Raw genomic sequence first — 25,162 nt, 5'->3', positions numbered from 1 at the left:
ATTCTATTAGAGTAGCAGGGGGTAAGTATATTTTAAGAAATAGGTTTATTCCTAGTCACCTAGAGAGCTGTTTTAAATTATTCTTTTTCATCAAAGTTGGGAAAAATCACACGTATGTGTATATGACACACATCATATGGCAATGATATCTATAAGATACATAAATTTACTAATTACGTATTTCCAGACACTGCATTTTAAAAAAATAATCAAATATATAATAATTAAAGCATATACCCACACACTAGTTTTTCCTTTTATGCTTCCAACTGCCCCTACCCTTTTCTAGCAGCCATGTGGCTCTCTGATGGTAGTGTGACCATAAGACCCACTTCACCCAGTCAGAGGTAAGCAGAAGTAACGTATGCTAATTTAAAACAGAAACACTTAGGGGTTGTCACTTTGCCCTGTCAGCTTTCTCTTTCTTGTCCCTGTACTATGAGTCTGCATGTCCCAGGTAGAGTTGACACTTCAGCCTAGGTCTCAGAATGACGACAACAAAGGGGTCACTGCAAATCAGCCACGGGCGTGGAACAGAGCGAGGACTAAGACTTTCGCTGTTTTGTCCCACTGTGGTCTCAGAGACTTGCTAAAGCGGCACTGTCCCCCGCGAGCTAATTTCAGCTGCTGGCTGTCATTCCCTATGCCAAGCACACAGAAAACACGACGAGCCGTTATCTCAGCTGGAAACCTGAGTGTCTGTTGGTATGGCACAGAAATGCATACAGCTGCAATCATTTCTTCTGCAAAATCTGCATCCTTGCCTACTGCACCCGGGGAATGTAAAAGGTCCCATTTGTACCACCAAAAAAACCCCAATGGCTGGGTGTGGTGGTGCACGCCTTAAATCCCAGCACTTGGGAGGCAGAGGCAGGCGGATTGCTGTGAGTTCGAGGCCAGCCTGGTCTACAAAGTGAGTCCAGGACAGCCAAGGCTACACAGAGAAACCCTGTCTTGAAAAACCAAAAAAAAAAAAAAAAAAGCCCAATGTCTAGTTCCAAGAGAACAAGAGAGCTTCGGGGATATAAACACCACTCTCCACCATAATCCTAACAGTATTTAGTGAGATAAAAATGTACAATCTCCCCACTCCAGTACCAAAAGAAAAAGCGACATGCTCATCCAGCCAAGTAACTCTGAGCGGATTGCGTCGACTCTCGTTTTACATGAGGGAGGAGAGAGCTTCAGTCTCCTCTTTGGTTTGGGACAGCCTGTTCCCATCGGGCGGTATTTCCCAGGAAGGTTGCATGCGTCCACAAGGGTGTGAACATCCTTAGCCCTTTGAAGTCACGGACATACTGCTTGCCGCTAAATTCTCAAGAGAGATGGAGCCAGTTAGGCAAATGAAATCAAGGTAGGGAGACAACAGCTGATTCGATTCCAAAGGCTAGAATGTTCAGGTGTTGGCTAAAGTGCCTTGAATACTGACCCACCATGTGACAGGCTCTGGCAGTGCTTTTTTGAACAAGTACAGTCTCTCCCTCTAGTCCTCTCTACCTTTTTCTAGAAAGGCAAAGAAGAACCTGCAGGAGTTGACTTGATGTTGGCTCCCCAGCAGGAGGAGGTCTGAACTCTACATTGGAGGGGCTCTGAAGTCCTCCTTGAAAGGTGTGTAGGCTGCCAGGTTGCTGGTTTCTTGCTTCCCAAGAGGCACTCCTCCATTCTATGTTGCTCTCAAAAGCATTTTTAAAATGTTGGTTTTTACTTATGTGTAAGTGTGTATGTCTCTCTATGTGTATGTGCTTTCATGTGCAGGTGCCTCCGGAGGTCAGAAGAGGGCGCCAGATCCCCTGGAGCAAGAGATACAGATGGCTGTGAGGTGCCATGTGGGTGCTGGGAACGGAACCTGGGTCCTCTGGGAGAACAGATGGTGTCTTAGCTGCTGAGGCATCTCTCCAGGCCTTAAAGCTCATTTTTAAATAGTAAGAAGTATGAATGCTCTTAGGGACTCAACCTCCTCTTTTAGCAATATATATCTTCAGGATATATCTGGATGTTTGTACTTGGAAGAGGTTACCTACCCTCTGACCAGCTCGGCTCAACTCTTCCACAGCTCTGTGACTCCAAGGACACCAGAGATTTCCATAATATCGGTGAAAACCTTGCCATGAGGGTGAAATAAGGAGCCTGATTTTTTTCTTAGTGTCCCCCATGCTTTCTGTACGTTTTCACTCCTCATAGGCTGGCACGGCATAATACAACTAGGCCAGAGGCCTGGCTCCTGCCTTGAGACTCGTGACGGTCTTGCTCTCCAACTGCAACACCTGGATCAAATAAAACCAGTTTTCGTTTCATTGAATCCCAAGGAAATGTTTGTACACCTCAGGAATAATTGTTGTGACCTGTGTGAGAGCTTGTTGTTGTGTGTAAGTGCTTCCTTTATTCTTTGGAATAGGTTTAGGCTGTAAATAGACTATTTCCTGGAGGTGTTACGGTGTGCTTTTGGCAGGTTTTAGGAAGCCTTTCCCTCTGGCTGCCGACTGAGGGTGGCACTGGCTTCGTGGATGATTTTCTTTTCTTTTCTTTTTTTTCCGGTTTTTCAAGACAGGGTCTCTCTGTGTAGCCCTGGCTGTCCTGTAATCACTCTGTAGACCAGGCTGGCCTCAAGCTCACAGCGATCCGCCTGCCTCTGCCTCCGAAGTGCTGGGATTAAAGGCGTGCGCCACCACGCCTGGCTTGTAGATGATTTTCTAACCACACACCACTCATCCCTGAGCATAAGAATAGGACTCGAGAAATTAAGTTCTCATTGTTTCCAACTGCTGAATCATTTCTCTCTGTTCCCTTCTAGGAAAAGGAGACTATCAAGTAAAAAAAATGTGCTAAGTACTGGGAATTTTTTGGGTGTGTGTGTGTGTATGTGGCATTTATTAACAATTCCTTGCAGAAGGAATTTTTTTTTCTTTTTGGTTTTTTTTCAAGAAGGGTTTCTCTGTGTTGTAGCCCTGGCTGTCCTGGAACTCGCTCTGTAGACCAGGCTGGCCTGGAAAGCACAGAGATCCGCCTGCTTCTGCTGGGATTAAAGGCGTGTGCCACCACATCCGGCCTGAGAAGGAATTCATACATAAATTCAGATAGTTGAAATAGACTGACCTGACTTGGGGTGGAGGAGCCCAAGCTTTAACTGAAGAGGTAGATATGGACTGGGCCAGTGGAACCTGTGGTGATCTGAGTAAGAATGGCTCCCACATGCTAATATATTTGGAGGCTTAGTACCAGAACTGTTTAAAAGGATTACAAGGGTTAGGAGGTGTGGCCTTGTTGGAGGAAGTATGAAACTAGAGGTGGGCTTTGAGGTTTCAAAAGTCCATGACAGGCTTCGTTTGTCTGTCTGTCTGTCTGTCTCTCTCTCTCCCTCCCTCCCTCCTTCCTACCCTCCCTCTGTCCCTCCCCCACTGCTTACAGACCAGGAAGTAGCTCCTAGCTACTGCTCCACAGCCATGTGTGCCACCATGTCCTGTCATAATGGTAATAGACTGACTCTATGAAACTTTGAGCAAGTCTCCAACTAAATGCTTCCTTTGGTAAGAGTTGACCTGCTCGTGGTGTCCTTTCACAGCAGTGACTAAGACCCAACTGTCTTCTCCACCAGGCACACAAACACAGTACTGGGCTACGGTCTAAGTACGTGGCACGCTGATACTAAGTCAGTTGACAATGTTTCTCTTATAAGAGAATTCTAGATTTAAGTAAATGAGTGTATGTATGTGAATATATGTAACGTTTAAACAGAAGATCATTTGTGAGGGAGAAGGGGACCAGCAAATAGGGAAAAGTAGTAAAAGTGGTGGTGGGGGAGGGTGACTTTGAGCCAAATATAATGACGTATAGGTATAAAAAGGTCATAACAAAACACTCTTTCGTGTAGTAAGTAAAATTCAAAAAGTCCAAGACAACTTAGATACTCCACAAATGCATGGTAAATATAATCTATAGGTAGTAATTAAATAAAACATAAGTGCGCTTTTAAGCCTCTTAAACCCTTATTTAGTTCAGTTTGAGTGTCATGTAACTCAGAATTATAAAGGATTCTTGTGGCTTTTGTCATTTGTTCCAAAGTCTTAGGAACAACACAGGAAACAACAGACACATGGGTCATGTAAGTACAGAATTACTCCTAAACAGAGCTTTGCCCACATACACACCTCATACGACACGGATGGAACGAAGCGCCACACCTACTTTCAGGGGCATATCCCGTTATTTGTGTTGTCACTATGACAGGAGCTTTGCCTAACATGCTTGTCCAAATACTGACTATATTCAAATACAAAGGATAGCTTTCTAGGGCTAGAGAGGTAGCCCAGCAGTTGAAAGCACTGGCTGGTTCCCAAAACCCACATCTCTACTTGGAACCATCTAGAACTATAGTTCTAGGGGACCCTGAACTCTCTTTTGGTATGTTTTGGGCACTGCGCGCACACACACACACACACACACACACACACACACACACACACACACACACACACGGGGGTGGGGGGTGGGGCAAATATTCATACATCTTTGGAATACAAATAATAAAATCTAAAAAGGGTAGCTTTCATAAGAACAGAGTTGAAGAGGTAGCAAAGTAACTTTTTATTCCTCCTTAAGTGGAATTAATTGAAGAGTAGCATATGTGAGCCACAGGACAAATAGGGACTCACCCATGGACACTCAAACCATGGCTGAAGTATAGTGAATACAAACCAATTCAACAATTCAAAATGTTACCAATGCTCTGCTCACCACTGCAGCACCAGCAAACAGGGAGGGGGACACAATTACAAGACCTGGAGATGCTGATGTCAGCGTGACACTAAGCCTGACAACTGCATGAGCTGGCAGCGCTGTGAGGATGCCCAGTAGGGACGCAGAACGAGGGACAACACTGGTTTTCAGCTGTGCTTAGAGAGCATGGTAAGACACGCCGCCTCAAAGAGGGCCTTGCTGTAAAGAACACTTTCGTGTAAAGATACAATGTTTCCTTTAAACATCAAATAAAAGTACAGCTGGCTCTCTGTATCTTCTCTATTCTGCCTGCATGACCTCCATCGACTTTGATAAGGAAAACAGGCCTGAGCTGAACTGTGCAGACACCTTCCCTTGTCGTTGCCCTATAAGCAATGCACTGAAACAACTATTTCCACAGCATTTCTATCACTGGAGGTATCTGGGAAAATATCTAGAGACTCCAGAACAGACAGGAAGCTGCTCATAGGCTGCGTGTAAAGACACTACTGTCAGTGAGAGGCTTTCAAGATCTTGGTGTCTGAAGGGTGAAGCACCTGCAACCAATCCAGGATGATGGGGGATGGGCAAAGACAATTTCAATATTCTCTCTCTGTCTCTGTCTCTGTCTCTGTCTCTCTCTCTGTCTCTCTCTCTCTCTCTCTCTCTCTCCTATGCAGAACATTTTAATACAGAGCCAGGTTTCCATAGCAGCCATGTATGGTGGTTCCAAATTCTTTACATTATTATCAGTATTTGTTCTTTCCCCTTTTCTTTCTTTCTTTTTTTTTTCTTTTTAATTTGTTTACTTTACATCCCAATTGTAGCCCTCTCCCTCATCTGGAAACAACCTAGACGTCCCTCAACCAAAGAATACAAGTGTGGTACATTTACACAATGGAATACTACTCAGCTATTATAAACAAGGACATCTTGAAATTTGCAGGCAAATGGATGGAACTAGAAAAGATAAACTTTCTCTTTATAAGTAAAAAGACAAACAAAAGGGGAAAAGGAAAGGAAAAGAATGAAATAGAAAATGCCCTTAGATCGAGGCCAGCGTGGTCTAAAAAGTGAGTCCAGGACAGCCAGGGCTGTTACACAGAGAAACTCTGTCTCAAAAAACAAACAACAACAAAACAAAACAAAAAACAAAATAAAGAAAAGAAAATGCCCTTAGAGATGAACATGTTTAGTTAGCATGCAGTTACTTGTCATTTTATTATAAAAAGTGTACATATTGGAGTTGGGGATTTAGCTCAGTGGTAGAGCGCTTGCCTAGCAAGTGCAAGGCCCTGGGTTCAGTTCTCAGCTCTGGGGGGAACAAAAAGATTTAAAAAAAAATGTACATATTGCCTGGTGGTTGTGGTGCACGCCTTTAATCCCAGCACTCCTGAGGCAGAGGCAGGCGGATTGCTGTGAGTTCAAGGCCAGCCTGGTCTACAAAGTGAGTCCAGAACAGCCAGGGCTACACAGAGAAGTCATGTCTCACACACACACACACACACACACACACACACACACACACACACACACACCCCAAACAAAAAAAAAACTTAAAAAAAAAGTGTACATATATGTGGGCTAAGTATATTACTTATTTATTAATTATAAATAGTTATTTACTTTTAATTGTGTGTGTGTGAATGTGCACGTAGAGGCCAGAAGGGAGTATCAGATCCCCTGGAGCTTGGGCTACAGAGGGCTGTGAATGGTGGAATGCAGGTGCTGAGGACTGAGCTCAGGTCCCCTGGAAAAAGCAGTAAGAGCCGGGCGTGGTGGCGCACACCTTTAATCCCAGCACTTGGGAGGCAGAGGCAGGTGGATCGCTGTGAGTTCGAGGCCAGCTTGGTCTACAAAGTGAGTCCAGGACAGCCAAGGCTACACAGAGAGACTCTGTCTTGAAAAACCAAAAAAAAAAAAAAAAAAGAAAAGAAAAGAAAAAAGAAAAAAAAAAAAAAGAAAAAGCAGTAAGAGTTCTTAACCATTGCGCATCTCTCTAGCTCCTTAAACAATTATTTTAGTGTGTGTGTGTGTGTGTGTGTGTGTGTGTGTGTGTGTGTGTGTGTGTGTGTGTGAAGACAGCTTTCAGGAGCTGGTCCTTTCCTTCCACTGTGAGTTTTGGGGATCCAAAGCAGGCTACCTGGCTCCAGCAACAAGCACTTTTACCAGCTGAGCCCTCTTGTCGGCCGTTATATAATCTCCTAATAAATCCTTATTTCAGTTGACAATGCCAACAGATATCCTTTCAAACATTCTAGGTGGGGCTGGGCGTGGTGGCGCATGCCTTTAATGCCAGCAAGAGGCAGGTGGATCGCTGTGAGTTCGAGGCCAGCCTGGTTGACAAAGTGAGTCCAGGACAGCCAAGGCTACACAGAGAAACCCTGTCTCAAAACAAACAAACAAACAAACAAACAAACAAAATCCCCAAAATCAAACATTCTAGGTAGCTAAATAATATCCCTGCTGCATTAGTTTAAGGCCTTCCTGGATGATTAAGTAAGCAGAAGGAGCTAACTGGAGATGATGCTATAATATTTAAATGCAGGGTTACTGGAAGCGGCATGGGACGGGGAAGGGGTGGGGTAGCGCGCACTGGGAGGGGGGTGCGTAGGGAGATGGGGAAAAAGGGGACCCTGGAACCAAATGTGTAGTTTATATAGTCAATCTCTGGGAGAGGGGAAGGCCCGCCCCTAGGCCCCTAGGACCTAACACTTCCCTCTTCCTCGTCTTCCTCCTTCTCTTCTTCCTCCTCCAAGGTTTCCACACTGCTGAGTTTAAAGTAAATTCATTTCTCCTGGGGCTTTCGTTCTAAGTAAAACAACAACGCTGATGCCGACGACAACAACAACAACAACAACAACAACAACAACAACAACAGCAGAAGCAACAGCAGCAACAACAACAACAACACGTGCATCCTAATGAACGCATTGCAGAGACTCCTTTCTGGTTTGACATTTCCCATGGTATTTTACATTCCGGATTAAGATACATCTCGTATGGTTCTGAGTCTCAGCAGACTCACAAAGGAAATGCCAAGTGGAAGTTTATCCATGCAGCAGTGCTCTGCTTCAATGATGCCATGGAGATGACTTAGTAACACAAGTCAGGGTCAAGGGTCAAGACATGTTTCCATGTCTTCCTATTGAAAGTCACAGGCATTCACACAGTAGGTGGCTTATGTAACAGTTGCTCCCTTACCTTTGACCTCCTATGCAATTTACACCGTTTCAAGGACGAATCTCACTTTAGGTATGAAACTGTTCTTTCTTTCTTTCTTTCTTTCTTTCTTTCTTTCTTTCTTTCTTTCTTCCCCCTCACTTCAATAACATACTTTCCTCTCTAAAGAGAGCTGACCAGTTTATCTAGAAAATGGTCTGAATTTGAGGACACAATCAGACTATGAGGATGCAGGGAGGGAACAGAGCTGACCATGGCTGGAAATGAAGGCTGAAGTCAAATCCCAGCTCCAGGCAGGTCCCATGGCCTCCCTGACCATGGGTAGGCTAGATTTACAGGCCTCGGTTTCCTCAGCTACAGAGTAAGACTGAGCCAGGACGCCTTCCTCGGAGGACTGTAAAGACGCAGACAACCGCAGCACTGTCACGAGATTCCGTTCTACGCAAAGCCCCTGCCACTCTTACTAGTAGGCTTGCACCTACCCATCGGCTCTTCACTTGGCCTCAAAAATGGAAGGCACTGATGTCATTAGTCATCCTGCAGACAGCTGTGGCGAGCCCCAGTGAGCAAGCCTGCTGTCAAGTGCTGTAGAAGACTGTATGGCTCCCGACACCAAGTCAGGCAGAGAACAACACACACAAGGCTCCAGCATACACTAGGAAAGCACACCCTTATGGGCGTTCTCCGGGACTCCTCCAGGACTCACAGCAAAGCCCGTGTTTCTGGCTAAGGTGACCACTAAAGCCCAGGAGGTGCTGTGGAATTTGAGTCAGATGGTTCTGCGGTGGAGAACCCCTCTTGTGCGCACCAAGAGCCTTGTGCCTTCCTGGCAGCAGGTCCTTACAGGCCTTGAGGCCACACGGCACCTGTCTACCCTCATCCACTTCCTTCTGTGACAAGGTACTTCACATGAGTCATTCCATATTCCACAGAAGGCCACATTACAGTCTCCCTACTACGTGATATGTGAGGGGTGGAGGCGTCATCCATGGGAGGTGACACTTTGAGGGTGACAGGAAGGCTTTTCCTAAATGGCTGTCACTTTAGGAATGTGAGCACCAGCCCAAGGAAAGGCAGTTTTGCGGTTACGATTTACAGCGTGCGTACCAGTTAATAAGTAAAGCATTAGCCTCCCTACGCCTGATACACAGCGATCTCAAGGTCAGAGATGTCTTAAAACAGAGCCAACCACAGCAGAGCCTTGGGAAAGAGATCTCTATCAGACACGTGGGCTGCGTCAAGGGAAACAGGCTCAGAACATTGATTTCCCATGTCATGAGGAAAATCTGAACAGATGAATAAAGCATGAGGAAAGAGAAAGGACTTGGTGTGGATTAGCGACTTGGAAAAGCTGGGAGGTGACATGCAGCCCAAGGTCACTGACCTTAACAGGAGTCGCCCAGGGAGGCATCACGCCAACCCCATTGTAAAAAAGACTCTAAGGTCTATGCACATATCTGCTTTTTAATGAACGGAACAGGTAAACTCATTTAGACCTCGTGCAAACAAACTGAAATTCAGTTACCTTTACGCCAGAGGACTATTCTGAGCTCATGTCTAAAAGATTGTATAATGACAGTGGTGGCGTACACCTTTAATCCCAGCACTCGGGAGGCAGAGGCAGGTGGATCGCTGTGAGTTTGAGGCCAGCCTGGTCTACAAAGTGAGTCCAGGACAGCCAAGGCTGCACAGAGAAACCCTGTCTGGAAACAGACAAACAAACAAAAAAGATTATAGTAGATGCTCTCTGGCTGCTCACACTGAACCTAATGTTGAGCAGGAACTTCTGAAAACAGTTTTCCATAGCCCTGTTTTTCCAAAGTAAAGAGCAAGTGAATGTTGATACATACTTTAAAAAATTGAAAAATGATAGGAAGTCTGCCTTGACCAGTAGTAGTAGTAGTAGTAGTAGTAGTAGTAGTAGTAATAAAATAAAATAATTTTAATTTTATTCTTTGAGAATTTTATAGATGTCAGCAATATATTCTGGTTCTATCTATCTCCCACTCCCCCACACCCAATTCCTCCAATGTCCTCCTCTCAATTCTATATTATCTTCCCATTAAGAAAAATCTACCGAGTCCAACTACTGAGTCCAGTTATCCACATGTGTGTGAGACTGTTCCCTGTCATACAGGCAACCTACCTAGAAAGGTAGCTGGTAGCTGCAGCACCTCCACGCGTCAACAGCTACCAATGGCTCTTCACGTGCCTTTCTATGATCTGGGGGTTCTTAGCCTGGGACTTTTCAGTAGGATTCAGGGGCCGGAAAGGTTGCTGCATTCAAGCATGGCTCTATGTGTGTGTGTGTGTGTGTGTGTGTGTGTGTGTGTGTGTGTAGAGGAGTGCACACATGCATGTGCATGAGTGCCTGTGTGCCTGTGGGCATAGTATATGGCTGTGTACATGTCTTTGTCTCTGTCTGTCTGTGTGTGTCTCTCTCTCGCTGCTGAGGCTACACAGCTACTCTGTCACTACAGTACTCACATTTTGCTCGAAGTCACAGATGGCCAGTTATGTTCTATTCTGCTTCATGTGAGCCACAGATTTTTGAAACTTGGAGAAATAAGCAATTTAACACATACACACACTCTCTCTCTACACACACACACACACACACACACACACACTTACATTCTATATACACATGGAAGAGCAAGCTGCAAGCACTTTTTAACAACTGTGTTGTCTTAAAGTATGACACCATAGATACACAACACCAGGCTGGAAACTAGACTGCATCTTCACATCTGCAGTTCCCCCGCCCCCTCTCCTTTTTAAAATTCCTTTAAAAAAAAAACCAGCTTTTTAAACATTTGTCTATTTTGTATTGTGCGTGTGTGCATGCATGTGTGTGCACAAACATCATGGTGCTTACCATAGTGCATATGTGGAAGTCAAAGGACAATTTGAGAGAGTCAGTTCTCCCTTTCTACCTCGCAGGTCCCATGGATGGAACTTGGGTTCTCAGGCTTGGTACGCCCTGCATACCCTGAGCCATCTCACTAGTCCACATCTCTAGTTCCGAGGCGAAGGTCTTGTAAACGGTTTGTGTTCCGAGCATGTCGGCAGAAGGCTCATGTGCTCTATTAAAAACAAACTGCGGATCTGGAAGCCAACAAATCCAAAGATACATCTCTCGGATACTCAAGTTCCCCCAGTCTCACAGGTGTGTGCCGGTGTGAGAAGAATGCATGATGAAGTGCCCTGGAACTGGGAAACCCTCTATTAAAAGAAGGTATCACAGGGCTGGCGAGAAGACTGAGCAGTTAAGAGCACCTGTTCCTGCAGAGGACCTGGGTCTAGTTCCTAGCACCCATACATCAGCTCGCAGCCATTCTTAATTCCAGCTCCGGAATATCTGATGTCCTCTTCTGACCTTGAACACATGGTACACACACATACATGCAGGCAGAACAGCCACACATACTATATAAAACTAAATAAGACTGCGAAAGAAGAAAGCATCACTGTTCTTCTAGTTGTGAGTGTGCCGGTGGGAACTGTCTGTGATAACCGTGGGCAGCACTGTCCCTGCACATCTGGGTGTTGCCCCTGTCCTATGCTGACCGGAACAATTATTCCTGATGGCTCGATCCCTTGTACCACCCCCCGACACACACTGGATCCAACCCTTGGGAATTCCAAGCACACACAAAACTGCAAGGTTTGGTGTCAGAAAAGCAGCTGCAAGAAAAGACAGAAGGCAGCGACACAGGTCATGCCTGTAATCCCAGCATCCCAGAGGTCAGAGGCAGGAGCATTGCTGAGAGTCTGATGTCAGCCTCCTCTACATAGTGAATTCTAGACCAGTTTGGGCTACAGTGTAAGGTGGTGTCAAAAAGTGCCAGGGACCAAAAGGCCTGAGGCCGACCCCCACCCATTCAGTATTTGCAGCAAACATCCTGCTGGGCCACTCATTAGGTATGCAAGGCATCCGGCTTAGTCCTGAGAAGACAGCGATCTGATCCTAAGATAACCACAGAGACATCCTGCTTTGTCTCACCTGAAAGACCCCTCCCCTTGCAAATGTTCCCGGGGCTCAACCCAGAAGATTTTGTACTTTTCCACTACTCTCCTTGCGTACCCCCGCCCTCACTAAAGCAGGTTTTAAAAAGCCTGCCATTACCTTCAATAAATGGCTCTTGACAAGCAACTGTTCGCTTGAGCTCTATGTCTCTCTCTCGCCCATTTCTTTAAATACAGGTTGCGACCCCCCTCGGCCCCCCAATAACTGACCAGCTGGACTGGTCGGTGTACTAGTTATCGTTACACATGGACTAGTTATCGTTACATGGACTAGTTAATCTGGCGCCCGACGTGGGACTCGAGGTGCGGGTTTCTTCCCGAACGGATTAAGGGACCGGTCCACAGGAGTTTTCATGACCAGCCGAGTTCGCCCGGCCGGCTTCGTCATTAGGTGAGTCATCCGTTCGCATATCTCAAGAATGGGCCATTCGCTGTCCAAGGAAGCAAAGTTCATAAGAGGCTTAAAGGACGTACTCAGAGAGAGGGGTATTAGGGTAAAAAAGAAACATTTGATTGAGTTTTTTGTTTTTATTGACCAGACCTGTCCCTGGTTCATGATTGATGGACCTACTATTCATTCTGAAAAGTGGCAAAAGGTGGGGCGTGAGCTTAATGCACTTATTAAAAAAGATGGTAATACAGCGGTGTCGAACAGTATTTTTTCTTATTGGGGCCTTATACGGGACATAATTGAGTCCAGCGAAAACAAAAGCGGACAGAGGCAGCTCCTCTCCGTGGCTGAACTCTGCCTGCGCGAATCTCTCCCTCCTTCTCGTGTTCCTTCCTGTTCCTCTCTGCAGGGTTCCTCTCTTACGTTCATTGACATGCCCCCCGATTCTGTTCCTCCTACATCCTCGGAGCCCTTAAAAAATCTTTCCCCTGCGCCTGCGTCCAATCCTTCCCCTTCCCCCCGCCGTCTTTATCCGTCGCTTCCTCCCACCTATGAGGACCCCATTTCCGCTATGGAACGTGGGTGTTCACCACTTTGTGCCCCTGTTTTTCCCCCAAAAAGGACACCCTCTGTCCGGTCCGGTCCGCCAGCCTCTCCTGTTCCCCCTCCGTCGGTCGGCCCTTCACGCGCCTCCCGCCATTCCGCCATTTTCCTTTCTCAGGCCCCAGATGAGCCCTTGGATCCGGATGCTGCTGCCACCCTTGAGGAGGAGGCTGCTCGATATCATTCCGATGATGGCCTCCTCCGCGCGGCGCCGACCTTTCCCTCCTCTACCTTGCTCACTCTTCCCCCTCCCCTTACTAAGCCCTACCCTGCCTCCCGTCTCCCGCCACCTTGTTCCCTCCCAAACTGCTTTTGCCAGACGGAGGCCCATCTCCAACACCAGATCTCCCATGTGACGAAGATTCTTCAACTTCAACAACGGCTTTCACTTTTAACAACGCGCATTTCCTCCACAGCCCCGTTTATTTTCCCTGTCACCCGTTCCCAGAGCCAGCCCGCCCTGAGCGGGGCAAAAACTGAGGCCACTGATTCAGGCCCTGCTTCGGGAGAGCCACCTGCCTCTGCCTCTCGAGTGCTGGGATTAAAGGTGTGGACCACTATGCCTCTCATCATTTACAGATTTTGAAGCCCAACATTCACAATCTTCATTTTTCACCGAGTATCAGCTCAGTAGTCTCGCGGTTGGCACTGAAGGCCTTGCTTTGGCTAGCTCCTGCCGTTCAGTTTTCTGCTGGCCTCAACTCCAGCACTTTTTACAAAATGCCCGAGTCTGGCGTCCCGGCCAGACACGGGGCCCTAGGTAGAGGGTCCCAGGCGGCGGTCCCTGGGGCATCCTGAGATTCCTTACTGTAGGAAGGGGAAGAAGGTGGGATGCAGCGTGGGCCGGTCCAATGGCTCAAGTCCCCAAGGGCCTAGACCAGCCCTTCGGATACCATCCCAGGGCAGGTTGTGGCCGATACAGGTCCCCACGGGGGCTCCATTTCCAGAGACCCCGCGCCCCAGCCTGGCCGCTTTCAAACTTACAGACCTGGGGGCAAGACCTCCATTTGGATCTGGCAACGCCAGGAGATCCGGCTTCTGATAGTGAGCATGAGTCCTCAGGTTCGGAGGGAGAACAAAAAGGTGGTGGAACGGCTCCTGACCCTACCCAGCCTTTCGCGCTCATAATTTTTCCTTCCCTCTTTGCCCCCACAGGACTGCTCTGGCAACGGGCCCCTCTTTTTTGGCTTCATCTCCCCTCCTCCTCCACTAAGGTCCTTCCTACTTATCCTACTCTGGTTGCGTCTCTCATTCAGCAGGGGCGAGAAGCGGCCACCAGGCTCTTCGGAAGGGACCCTCACTCTATTATCACGCCTTACTCGGCCACACAAATAAGGTGGCTTTTTCAAAATTCAGATGATTGGGCGGTCTCCTGTATTTCTTTTTGCGGCCTATTAGATAATCATTATCCCCCAGATAAACTAATTCAATTCCTGCAGCGACAACCTGTCATCTTCCCGAGAGTCACCCGCTCCAGACCCCTCCCCCAAGCTTCCCTGGTTTTTACTGATGGCTCCTCTACCGGGGTTGCTGCCCTCTCTGTGGACGGAGCTATCCTGCAAAAACAAACCCCCCATACCTCTGCTCAGCTTGTTGAGCTGGAAGCTGTCGCACACGCCTTTACATTGCTTCCCCATACTCCCTTTAATCTATATACTGATAGTGCCTATGTCGCGTCCTCTGTTCCACTCCTCGAGACGGTTCCTCGTATTAAGCCTGCTACTAATGCCTCCCCTCTCTTCTCCCGTATCCAACAGCTTATTCTTTTGCGCTCTCAGCCTTTTTTCGTTGGTCATATTCGCGCTCACTCTACCCTGCCTGGGCCTCTGACTACACTTAATGCCCAGGTGGACTCAGCCACGTGCCCCCTGCTTTCAGGGCTGGCCGTTCCATCCGCCAGCGACCCCGTTGCTATGGCCAGGGAGGCTCACGCCCTCCACCACCTTAATTCCCAAAGCCTCCGCCACATGTTCTCCATCACTCGGGAACAAGCCCGGGCTATTGTTAAAGAATGCCAGGCATGTGTCACCTTTCTTCCCGAGCCACATACGGGAGTCAACCCTCGTGGCCTCATGCCTGGACAGGTCTGGCAAATGGATGTTACTCATTTCTCCTCTTTTAAGAAACTTAAGTATATTCATGTGTCTATAGATACTTTTAGTGGATTTATTTGCGCCTCTCCGCACGCTGGAGAGGCTACTAGAGATATTATTGATCATGTTTTGTATTGCCTTATTGTACGATGGAGAGTCTACTAGAGATATTATTGATCATGTTTTGTATTGCCTTATTGTACGATGGAGAGTCTACTAGAGATGTTATTGATCATGTTTTGTATTGCCTTACTGTTGCCCCCAAACCCTTTACATTAAAGACTGATAACGGCCCTGGGTATACAAGCTCTGCCTTCAAGTCCTTTTGTGCCCAACTGCAGATTAAACATGTTACGGGGATACCTTACAATCCCCAAGGACAAGGAATTGTCGAGAGGGCCCACCAGACACTTAAAACAATGCTTAATAAATTACAGTTTTCCAAAGGAATCCTATATCCCTCTACAGCAGGGCCTCGCCTGCTTCTCAATCATGCATTGTTCGTCCTAAATTTTCTACAAAAGGATGATCTTGGCCATTCGGCGGCCGATCGCCTTTGGCACTCTTCCACCTCCTCCACCTATGCCAAGGCTCTGTGGAAGGATCCACTGACCCACCGATGGCATGGACCCGACCCAGTCCTTATTTGGGGCAAAGGTCATGCCTGCATTTATGATCAGAAAGAACAAAATGCGCGCTGGTTACCTGAGCGCCTAATCAAACCTTTTAACCCCCCTCTCCCAGGGAACTCCCCTGAGGAAAAGATGTAATTGTGCTCTTTTTTAGGATAAAAAAGATACCGCCGATTCATCATGTTGCTACTCACCGCGTCGCTCCTTTGCCTCTGCCTTCCTGAAGTGATTCTCGCCGCATTCCTGCGCCAACCTCAGCCTTATACAATCTATAATTTTACCTGGGTCATTATTAACCAAGCGGGAGATATTGTTAATTCCTCCTCCTCTCAGGGCATTAACCCCCAGTGGCCCGATTTACAGGTTGACCTCTGTGCCCTGGCCCTGGGAGGCCCCTCTTCTTGGGGCGTGGAAGACATTTTTTGGCCTAAGGCTCCCGAGGAGACGCCCCCTTTCTCTCGCTCGGTTGGTGGTCCCAGCCCGGCTGCCGTAATGACCTGGAGCGCATCATGCTCCACAAAACCTTACACCAGGATGGGATTGCTTGGGCCGGAGGACTCTATGTTTGCCCGGGACCCTCTCATCGGCCCCGTCCTGATAACCACCGCTGTGGTGGGGCCCAAGATTTTTACTGTGCCTCTTGGGGGTGTGAGACCACTGGCGACACGTACTGGAAGCCATCCTCTTCTTGGGACTACATCATTGTTGATTCCTGGGTTCATCCTCAGCCCTATGGTGAGGCCGTTAAAGACCTTTGCAATGCAGCTCGTTCAGTCACCAATGGCTGGTGCAACCCCCTGACCATTCGCTTCACTGAGCCCGGTAAACGTGCCAGTTGGACGGGTCGTGGATTTAAATGGGGCCTCCGTGTTTATAAATCAGAGTACGATTTTGGACTTACGTTCAGGTTACACCTCCTGAAAAAGGTACCCAATAAGGGCACTGCAGTGGTTGGGCCTAATCATATTTTCCATCATCCTGTTCCCGTTCCTGCTCCTGGTCCCCCGCCTAAACCCGCCACCCCCATGCCTCCCTCCCCGCCCACCCCCTCGGACGTCCTCCTTCGGTCCATTTCACCCCCTCCCTTCCGACCTACCCTCCCCGTGGGCCCCCCCCCAGTTCGGCTGATGTTATTCTCCAGTTGGCAAATGCCTCCATATGGGCCTTTAAAAATGACTCCTTGTCGTTTCCTGAATGTTGGATGTGTTTCTCCCCCTCCCCGCCCTTTTACGAGGGTATTGCTCTTCTTTCCACCTTGCTCTTTACTAATGTTACCCCACCCTCACCGGCTTAGCTCCCGACAATCGCATTACCCTCCAGTCCGTTTCCGGCATAGGTACTTGCCTCCTGGGTCCCCATATGCTCCCTCCTCTTCCCCTCAGCGGCGTTCGCGCCCAGACTGTCATTCCCTACCTCTCCCTCCCCTACATTCCCGCGCCAAATAACACCCATTTTGCTTGTTCCTCTGGTTTAACCTCGATCGTCTATGCCCCTACCTTCCTTTCCTCCAAAGACTGGTGTGTCCTTGTTATTCTTCTTCCCCGTTTTACTATTCATGACCCCGACTCATTTTTAAATTTTCTGAAAGGGGGAATTTCCCCAACCCTAACCTTGCCTCCCCCTGGCTTACTACTCTTCTCCCCACCCTGCTCGGGCCCCTCGTTGGTGTTCTCCTTCTATTATCCTTTGACCCATGGACTTTAACCGTCTTACAGGGTTTGTTAAAAGTCAGGTTGAAGCTGCCACCAAGAATATCCAGGTTCACTACCGCAGCCTGGAGACTGAGGACTCAAATGAGACTTCTATTTCCATCCAGGAGATTTCACCTACGCCTCAGTCGGTTAACTATGGGCGGCCTTTGCAGTTCCTATGGGCGGCCTTTGCAGTTCCCGAGGATGCAGAATGCTGGATGGTGAGCCTGGTTGTGCCCTCGGTGCCTTTGGTAAACCTGTGCAAGCCCTCCCCTATATCTTTTGGCCTGAGCCCACCTTGACCTGACCCGTGATAGTGCCTGGTAAGTCAGAGACGGAGCGATCGAATAAGTCTCGGTTATCAGACGTCGGTCGGTCCTTGGTGGGAGGACAGACCATAGGCGTGGTAAGATTGAGCATCGATCCTCTAGCAGGCTCAGGCCATCGCGAGGCCCCCTTTCCTTGGAAATTTGGCCGGTCCAGAATAACTGTTGTCCTGAAACACTTGGACAATAGTGATTCTCAAATATACCGCCATCCTGTAACAATGACTGGTGACCTCCTAAAAGTCATTCGCTGGGCTGTAAGGTCTCCCTCAGGCCAAAATAAACAAAAGGGGTGAAGATGCCAGGGACCAAAAGGCCTGAGGCCGACCCCCACCCATTCAGTATTTGCAGCAAACATCCTGCTGGGCCACTCATTAGGTATGCAAGGCATCCGGCTTAGTCCTGAGAAGACAGCGATCTGATCCTAAGATAACCACAGAGACATCCTGCTTTGTCTCACCTGAAAGACCCCTCCCCTTGCAAATGTTCCCGGGGCTCAACCCAGAAGATTTTGTACTTTTCCACTACTCTCCTTGCGTACCCCCGCCCTCACTAAAGCAGGTTTTAAAAAGCCTGCCATTACCTTCAATAAATGGCTCTTGACAAGCAACTGTTCGCTTGAGCTCTACATCTCTCTCGCCCATTTCTTTACCTACAGGTTGCGACCCCCCTCGACCCCCCAATAACTGACCAGCTGGACTGGTTGGTGGATTAGTCACATGGACTAGTTATCGTTACATGGACTAGTTAAAAAAAGTAAGTAAATAAATAAAAAATAAAGGAAGGAAGGAAGAGAGAGGAAAGGAAAATGCTGCCTCACTTTACTCTTATAAAGAATTGGTGTCTCTTTTTAGGGTAATCAAGGCCAGGAGGGAGACAGTCCTACTTGACAATCACTCATCTTTGAGTCACAATGATAGAAAACAACACTGTAGGACTTTCAAACGCTCAACCATAATCTTTGTTGTAAGATAAATGACGTATAATTCAAACTGTTGTGAATAGGTGCGTACTTACATCTACACACACACAGAATGACACGAAATTTCACAGGTAATAGCTAACCTTTATGTATCCAAACTCACCCCTTCCCCTCTCTTCTTTCCCCTCCCCTCCCCTCCCCATCCCCTTCCTATTCCATCCTACATCGTCTGACATAGCTGGTCATATGCTAATGCCATTAGTCTTAATTGCCATCTTGATTGGATGAAAAGTACCTCAGAGATTAGGTGGGTGCACCTCCAGGTTTGTCTGTGGGGGAGCTTCCAGAGAGGATGCCCTAAGTAGAGAAGATTGACCTACAGGGGCAGCACCATCCTGTGGGCTCCTGGTAGGGGTGGGGCAGTGGGGAGGGGGTGAGGGTGGGGAGGGGGTGAGGGTGGGGAGGGGTGGGATGGGGAAGGGGTGGAGGTAGGGGTGGGGAGGGGTGAGTGTGCAGAGGGGGTGGTGTGGGGAGGGGGTGAGTGTGGGGGTGGGAAGGGGTGAGTGTGGTGGCAGCAAATGGAATAAGGAAAGCCTCCACTCCCTTTCTCCATCATGGCCACCCTATCATGGTAGGGAAACTGCTGGAACCCTGAGCCAAAATAACCCCTTCTTCCTTGTGTCTGTCACATCCACAGAAGTCTGGCTAACATACATCTTGCCTTTGTGCCTTAGGTAACACTTGGCTACGAGAGAAGAATCTAGTGAAATAAACGAGTAAGTCGTACGGCATTCTATCAGTCAAATATCTTGGGGTCTCCTTAGACTCCCCTTCTTCCTTAATTCTCCAAATTCACAAGACAATTTCAGAACCCACTAAATGTGGCAGTGAGATATTTCCTAAACCCCTCTTCTTTTTCTCTTTAACACCATCCCCCGCTCCCACACCCCCTCTCACATCCCCCCCCACCCCCAGTTTAGGCCCTGGACCCACTACTACTGCAGTAGAATCCCCTGAAAGTGTTTTATCATTTCCTGTCACCAGCTCACCAGTCTGGCTGCCTAAGCCTCCCTGGCCTGGCCGCTGCCAGCCAAGGCTCACATCCATATAGCCGGCACTGCCCAGTGCTCCCCAGCCCAGGCTGTGGTTCCCACCTGACACTTAGTTCCAGCTGTTTCCTCTATCTTTCCATCTGTCACAGTCCCATGTCTTCCCTTCTTGACTCGCTATCATTTATCGCCTACTATGATTCAGTGAGACACTGAAATCCCAGGTTACCCTGGTCTCTTCTACAACAGTCCTTACAACACTATCTTGGAATGTTCCCAGAGCACGTCTGCCTCTTCCATCTGACCACAGCTCTTGGAGAACCGTGCTCACCCTGGCACCACCATGCCTGGCAGAGCACACGGAACCTGGCATGTGTTCTGTACATGTTGAACCGAGGAGCAGCTAGGAAGGTTTTCCTTGTTCTGCAGGGTCCAGAGTGCTTTGCACACATATTCTGTCAAAGGACTCTGCCATGGAACCTTCTTCTCCCTGGAAAATCTCCTTTGTTTTCCCTTTCCTGGTTTGATTCAGGGAGGTTGGGGGACACATGCTGGGAGCCACAGCTTTCCATGTCACCCCATTAGAGAAACGTGATGCACCTGTTTCTGGGCTGATGCTGGGCAGAGTGCCAGACCCCAGGCTTAATCAATAACGAATCAATGACATGCAGTTGAGAGGCCTTCCAGATGTGGCTTTGGAAGAGTGCTGAAGAGACAGCTGTGGCTCAGAGCCTGGTCCTAGGAGAATGGGGCTAGTTCTGGTGGTGAGCCAAAGATCAGGACTCCTCCTCATTTTTGGCTCAAAGATCCGAGGCTCAGTTCAGTACGGACATGCCAGAACTCCCTGGATATCCCCCAAGGAGCCACAACTAACCTGGCTGCCTCATGTGCATCCAGAAGCCATCAGCCATGATGGGGAGGGGACATGGAATACTATTAATGACAGCAATGCCTGAACCCTGCTCAATAACTATTTGGATTCTCAGGAAGAGGAAGAAAGTGGGTAATGTTTTAGGGTGCGCTGACCTGGAGCACCCTTTGTTCTATTCTGCTTAAAGAAAGACTTCCTTTGTCAAAGGCGCAGCTCATTAGACACTACTTCGAAGGAGTGTTCTCGGAACTGTCTAACAGAGTGTCTACCCCTGCACTACGACCCATGGCCATCTTGAATCACCACGTGATCTGTTTCCTGTGACCAGGGCGTCCATCTCTTTATAGGCTGAAGCTGTGAGCATATGGTGACAGTAGGGGCTCAATATAGGCTTGCGATACTTGTGGCTCTTGTCAATAACAGAGGAAAAGCCATGGCATGGCTGAAGATGATGATGATGATGATGACAATGATGTAGGTGACTTTTGTTAACCTCTACAAGCCAGGAGAAGGGACAGAGTGTCTTAACTAAATAAAATAAGAACAGAGAGAGGGGGAAGAAGAACAAGTAGACATTCCAGACAACCAAAAACTACCATGAGGAAAAACAAAACAAAACAAAACAATAACAAACCACCATGAGAAAAGGTGGGTTGCACTCTAGGGTTCCCCAAACAAAGGGCTCTGCAACCCACAGCCTCAGTTTCCTCGTCTGCAAAACCTATATCCCATTATGTGTACTTATCAGAGAGTCCCCGAGGATGTGAGGAGTACAGGACAGGATGGGCAGTTAGTTCACCCTGCAAGCCTGCCTTGGACACAGGGATTTTGACTTTGTTTTGTTTTTTACAATTGTTGAACAGAATGAATTTTCTATATAGACACTCATTTTAAAACTTGAAGCCTGGGCTGGAGAGATGGCTCAATGATTAAGAACATTGGCTGCTCTTCCAAAGGACCCAGGTTCAATTCCCAACACCCACATGACAGGTCACAACTGTATGTGACTCCAGTTCCAGACACTGGACAGACATACACACATGCAGTCAAAACACCAATGCACATAATAAATAAATAAATAAATAAATAAATAAATAAATAAATACTCTGAAGCTATTATTCTTCCTTGAAATGAATCTTGTGGTTTTTTTTTCCTTTTCCCACAGATATACCTGAACTGCAGAGAGAAAAGACAGCCTTAATGAGATTTGCTTTTTCCTATACGTAGTTAGAATGTAATGTGCACATACTTTTTTTTTTTAAAATACAAAAATCTCTTAAGTGTGAGGAAATGATGCTCCAGGGAGATGTATGGTTCTGCATTTTCTCAAGACTCCTGGCTTGAAGAAGCTCATATGCAACTTAAAAGAAAAAAAATCTCTTAGAGAGATCTGTTTATTCATTTTTTTTTTTAATAACTGCCCTCTGTGTCCCACATGCATTTTGATGCCATAGTGGGACCCAAAGGCTCAGGTCTAAAGAAGCAAGAGACAGGTGGCCAAGGGTTAAGGGAGGAGCAGAGCTTAGCTAAGCTTAAGATCACAGGAAAACTCAGGTTCTCTGCTCAGCCATTAAAAAAAAAAAGCTGGCTTGCAAACAAGGACAATCTCGGACACATTGCATGAAACAGCAGGACACCTCAGGTGCATTTCACTCAAGAATGCAGCCATCCTCAGCAAGGGGATGACTGCAGATGGTATCCATGGTTCTCCAATCTCTGCACAGTGAAAATGCACACACCTCAGGACATCATGGGATCCCTAGGCACAGGTCTCAGTGGAAGGTCACCCTGTACCTCCCACTTCCTAGACTTGCATAATAGGGGTACCAAACAACCAGGGGTTCTCTGAACTGCCCCACCCCCACCTCACCATATCCTGGATGTCATTTTCTTTCCAGGATGACCTTGTCCTACTTCATCAGGCCAGCTAATTCTCACTCATTTCCCCTCCAATTCCTCCTTAGTTCTCAGCTGTCTGTGCTGTCTCCCTCTCCTGCCACCCAACATTCACACTTCCCTCCCTCAGTGTCCCGGGTCCTCCCACGCACACTTACCACAGCACTAGACTTTTTCGTTTACTCCACTTTCCTGCTCCCTTCACAGCCACCAGGCCCTGTGTCAGCCCAGTGCTAAGTACCCCAAACGGGCTTAACTAATGTTTTCGGGAAGACTGAGGAAGCTTCCGGCACGGAGGTGCAGACAGACTCAGAGCTGGGAACAGAGGATCACCCTCTCTCCCACTTCCGGCCACTGAGAGCAGAAAGGAGCCTCACTGGTCCCCAGCGACCTGTGGGGCCTGAGCCGAGATTCCAATCCTCCACACTTCCTCTCCCCACTGTTTTCATTCACATTAAAAAGAAACACCAAGAATTTGCATCAGAGCCACAAGAAGGAAGATTCTGTCTGGAGTGGAATGGAGTGGAGTGTGCAGGGTCTGATGAGGCAAAACGCTCAAGGGGACTCAAGTATAAAGTAGGGTATGCCCCACAGACCCCCTTTAATAGCAGAGTCCTCAGAAGGAGATGGAACTGGTCACCCATAAAGATGTAGCTCAAGAGCCATTCTGAAATGCCAATGGCTTATTATCTTCTGTTGGAAAATTCCAGATCTTTCCATATACATCCTTGAAGATTTTAAACACGTTGAAGATGTTCCTTGGGGCTGGGGATGTAGTGTAGTGGCAGAATTCCCTGCTGAGAACACAAAGGGGCCTCTGGCTAGACAAGACAAATGAGAAACCAAAATACAACACATTCCACAGCTGATTAAATGCAGCCAAGATGGAGTTTCTGAGAGACCTCCTTCTCCTCAGCGCAAAGGTATAAAGCAGGCCCGTCGGTGTCCATGAGTTCTCTTGTTTTTAAATTTAATTTAACTTTGGTATTTTTGAAATAGAGGCTTGTTGGACAGGCCAGGCTGGCCTTGAACTCACTATCGTAGCTCAAGCTTGCAATCTTCCTGCCTCCACTTCCAGAATGCATATGACGTCTCAGATGTCTTTGTCAACTGCAGTTTCTATTTACATTCTAAGCTACATGTTATTAATTATGTATTCCATAATGGTACTTATTTCTTAAAATGACTATAGCATCAGCCAATTTGGAGTTTTTGAAATGAACAAGAGCACACTTAGGTTTACCACATTGTAGATTTTTAATTTTTTTTTTTTTTAATTTTAGAAGCATGATGACTTCTATCCCAAAGGCTTTTTGCCAGAGGCTGCCTGAGAAGCCACTTCAGGCATTTGCACTCTTTCCCTTAGGCTGCACAAGGAGCTTCTGTGTCCCAGTGCAGATGTGAGATGCCTGCTTCGGGACAGCGGAGGAGTAATCCCGGAGCTGACATCACTGTCATTTCTGACATCCCACCCTGCTCCCTCCTCCTTAGGGAAACTTTTTCAGACCTGTAGTTCACCTCTCACTACCCACACTTGACTCCCGGGCTGCTGAGTCACTTCCTGTCTTTCAGACTTGCTGCTAACCTTCCCTTTGTAAAAACAAAAATTAAATAAAAGCTTAAAGAATATTGTGACAGAAGCAGAGTGGCCATTTGACAACTGTGGGTTCCCAGAATCCTCTGTGGTTAGGCTTTGAGAGGGAATTCACCCAAAGGCGTGTATGTGGGTCACTTGGCCAGGGATCCCCACCTGCCCTCCTTCCCCAGATGTGCCAGAGGCTACATGTGGAAGAGGCAAGAGCTTGGTGTGCCCAGATGTGATGATGTCACCACCTCCAGGGTGAGAGGGAGACACATTTGTGGTTCTTAAAGACCACGAACATTTTGAACAGAGAACTCTGCTTTATTGGATGTTTGGATCCCCAGTGGCTGCCGTATATCTGCAAAACTCTGTACAGGTAGCATTTGTGTGAATATTGAAAGTGAATAAGTTATATAGTGAATAAGTTATATATACTTTTAAAAAAGGAATAGTTCTATAGCAAATTTCTGTGCACATTTTCTGCTGTGTACACACACACACACACACACACACACACACACACACACATTCTCACTCTAAATATTACTCAAAAACTCCTTTGTCTCTTGTTTTCACTTTTGCTTCCATGGAAACCATGCAACTTTCGCCAGGCACTGCACCAAGCTAGATTTTGTAACGGCTGCTTTTGAAAAGGATTCAATTTTTTCCCTTAAATGACTATTTCAGTTGACCTAAGAAATTTGTTTTAGCCCTGTTTAGTTTTTAGAGAATTAAATGCTTTTTTCCCCCCTGAGACAGGGTTTCTCTGTGTAACTTTGGTTAGTCTCAACTCTTTGTAGACCATGTTGGCTGTGAACTCAGAGATCTGCCTGCCTCTGTCGCCTAAGCGCTGAAATTAAAGGTGTGCACCAGCACATCCGGCAATTAAATGCATTTTTAAAAAGAAACTGGGGATTTTTAATACTTGAAAGGCAAACTCCCTAGTGGGATTCCAGCAAGGTGGCTCAATTTTCCTTGCCAGGAAGAAAGCTTCTGTGCCTGTCAGATCACCAGTCCATGGAACATGATGCTTTTCCTCAAAGTCCCACAAACCCACCTGGACACTTGCGTTCTAAATTCCAGTTCTAGGCTTCAGACTGCCTGGACACTTGGCATTTCTTTGTGACTGCTCTTTATCATTGGGCCAGGCAGCAGTGTCTGTCAGGAATGAGCCAAGGAT

At 47.4% G+C, this 25,162-nt stretch overlaps 1 protein-coding gene across 7 annotated transcripts in view; it reads right to left on the bottom strand.

Annotated features, from left to right (window-relative positions):
• The window catches only part of STARD13 (StAR related lipid transfer domain containing 13), a 233,436-nt gene that overhangs the window by 63,364 nt on the left and 144,910 nt on the right, over positions 1-25,162 (bottom strand). Inside the window, exon 1 of one of the 7 annotated variants that reach the window (XM_084764061.1) lies at positions 22,559-22,585. The exons of the other annotated variants lie outside the window; for them this stretch is intronic. The gene's annotated coding sequence lies outside the window, so the exon portion shown is untranslated. Of the gene's footprint in view, positions 1-22,558; positions 22,586-25,162 lie in introns of those variants that run through there. 7 annotated transcript variants of the gene reach the window in all.

The sequence above is a fragment of the Acomys minous genome, assembly GCF_964271855.1.
Source record: "Acomys minous genome assembly, chromosome: 16".
NCBI lineage: Eukaryota > Metazoa > Chordata > Mammalia > Rodentia > Muridae > Acomys > Acomys minous.
This window is presented reverse-complemented; position numbering and strand designations above follow the sequence as displayed.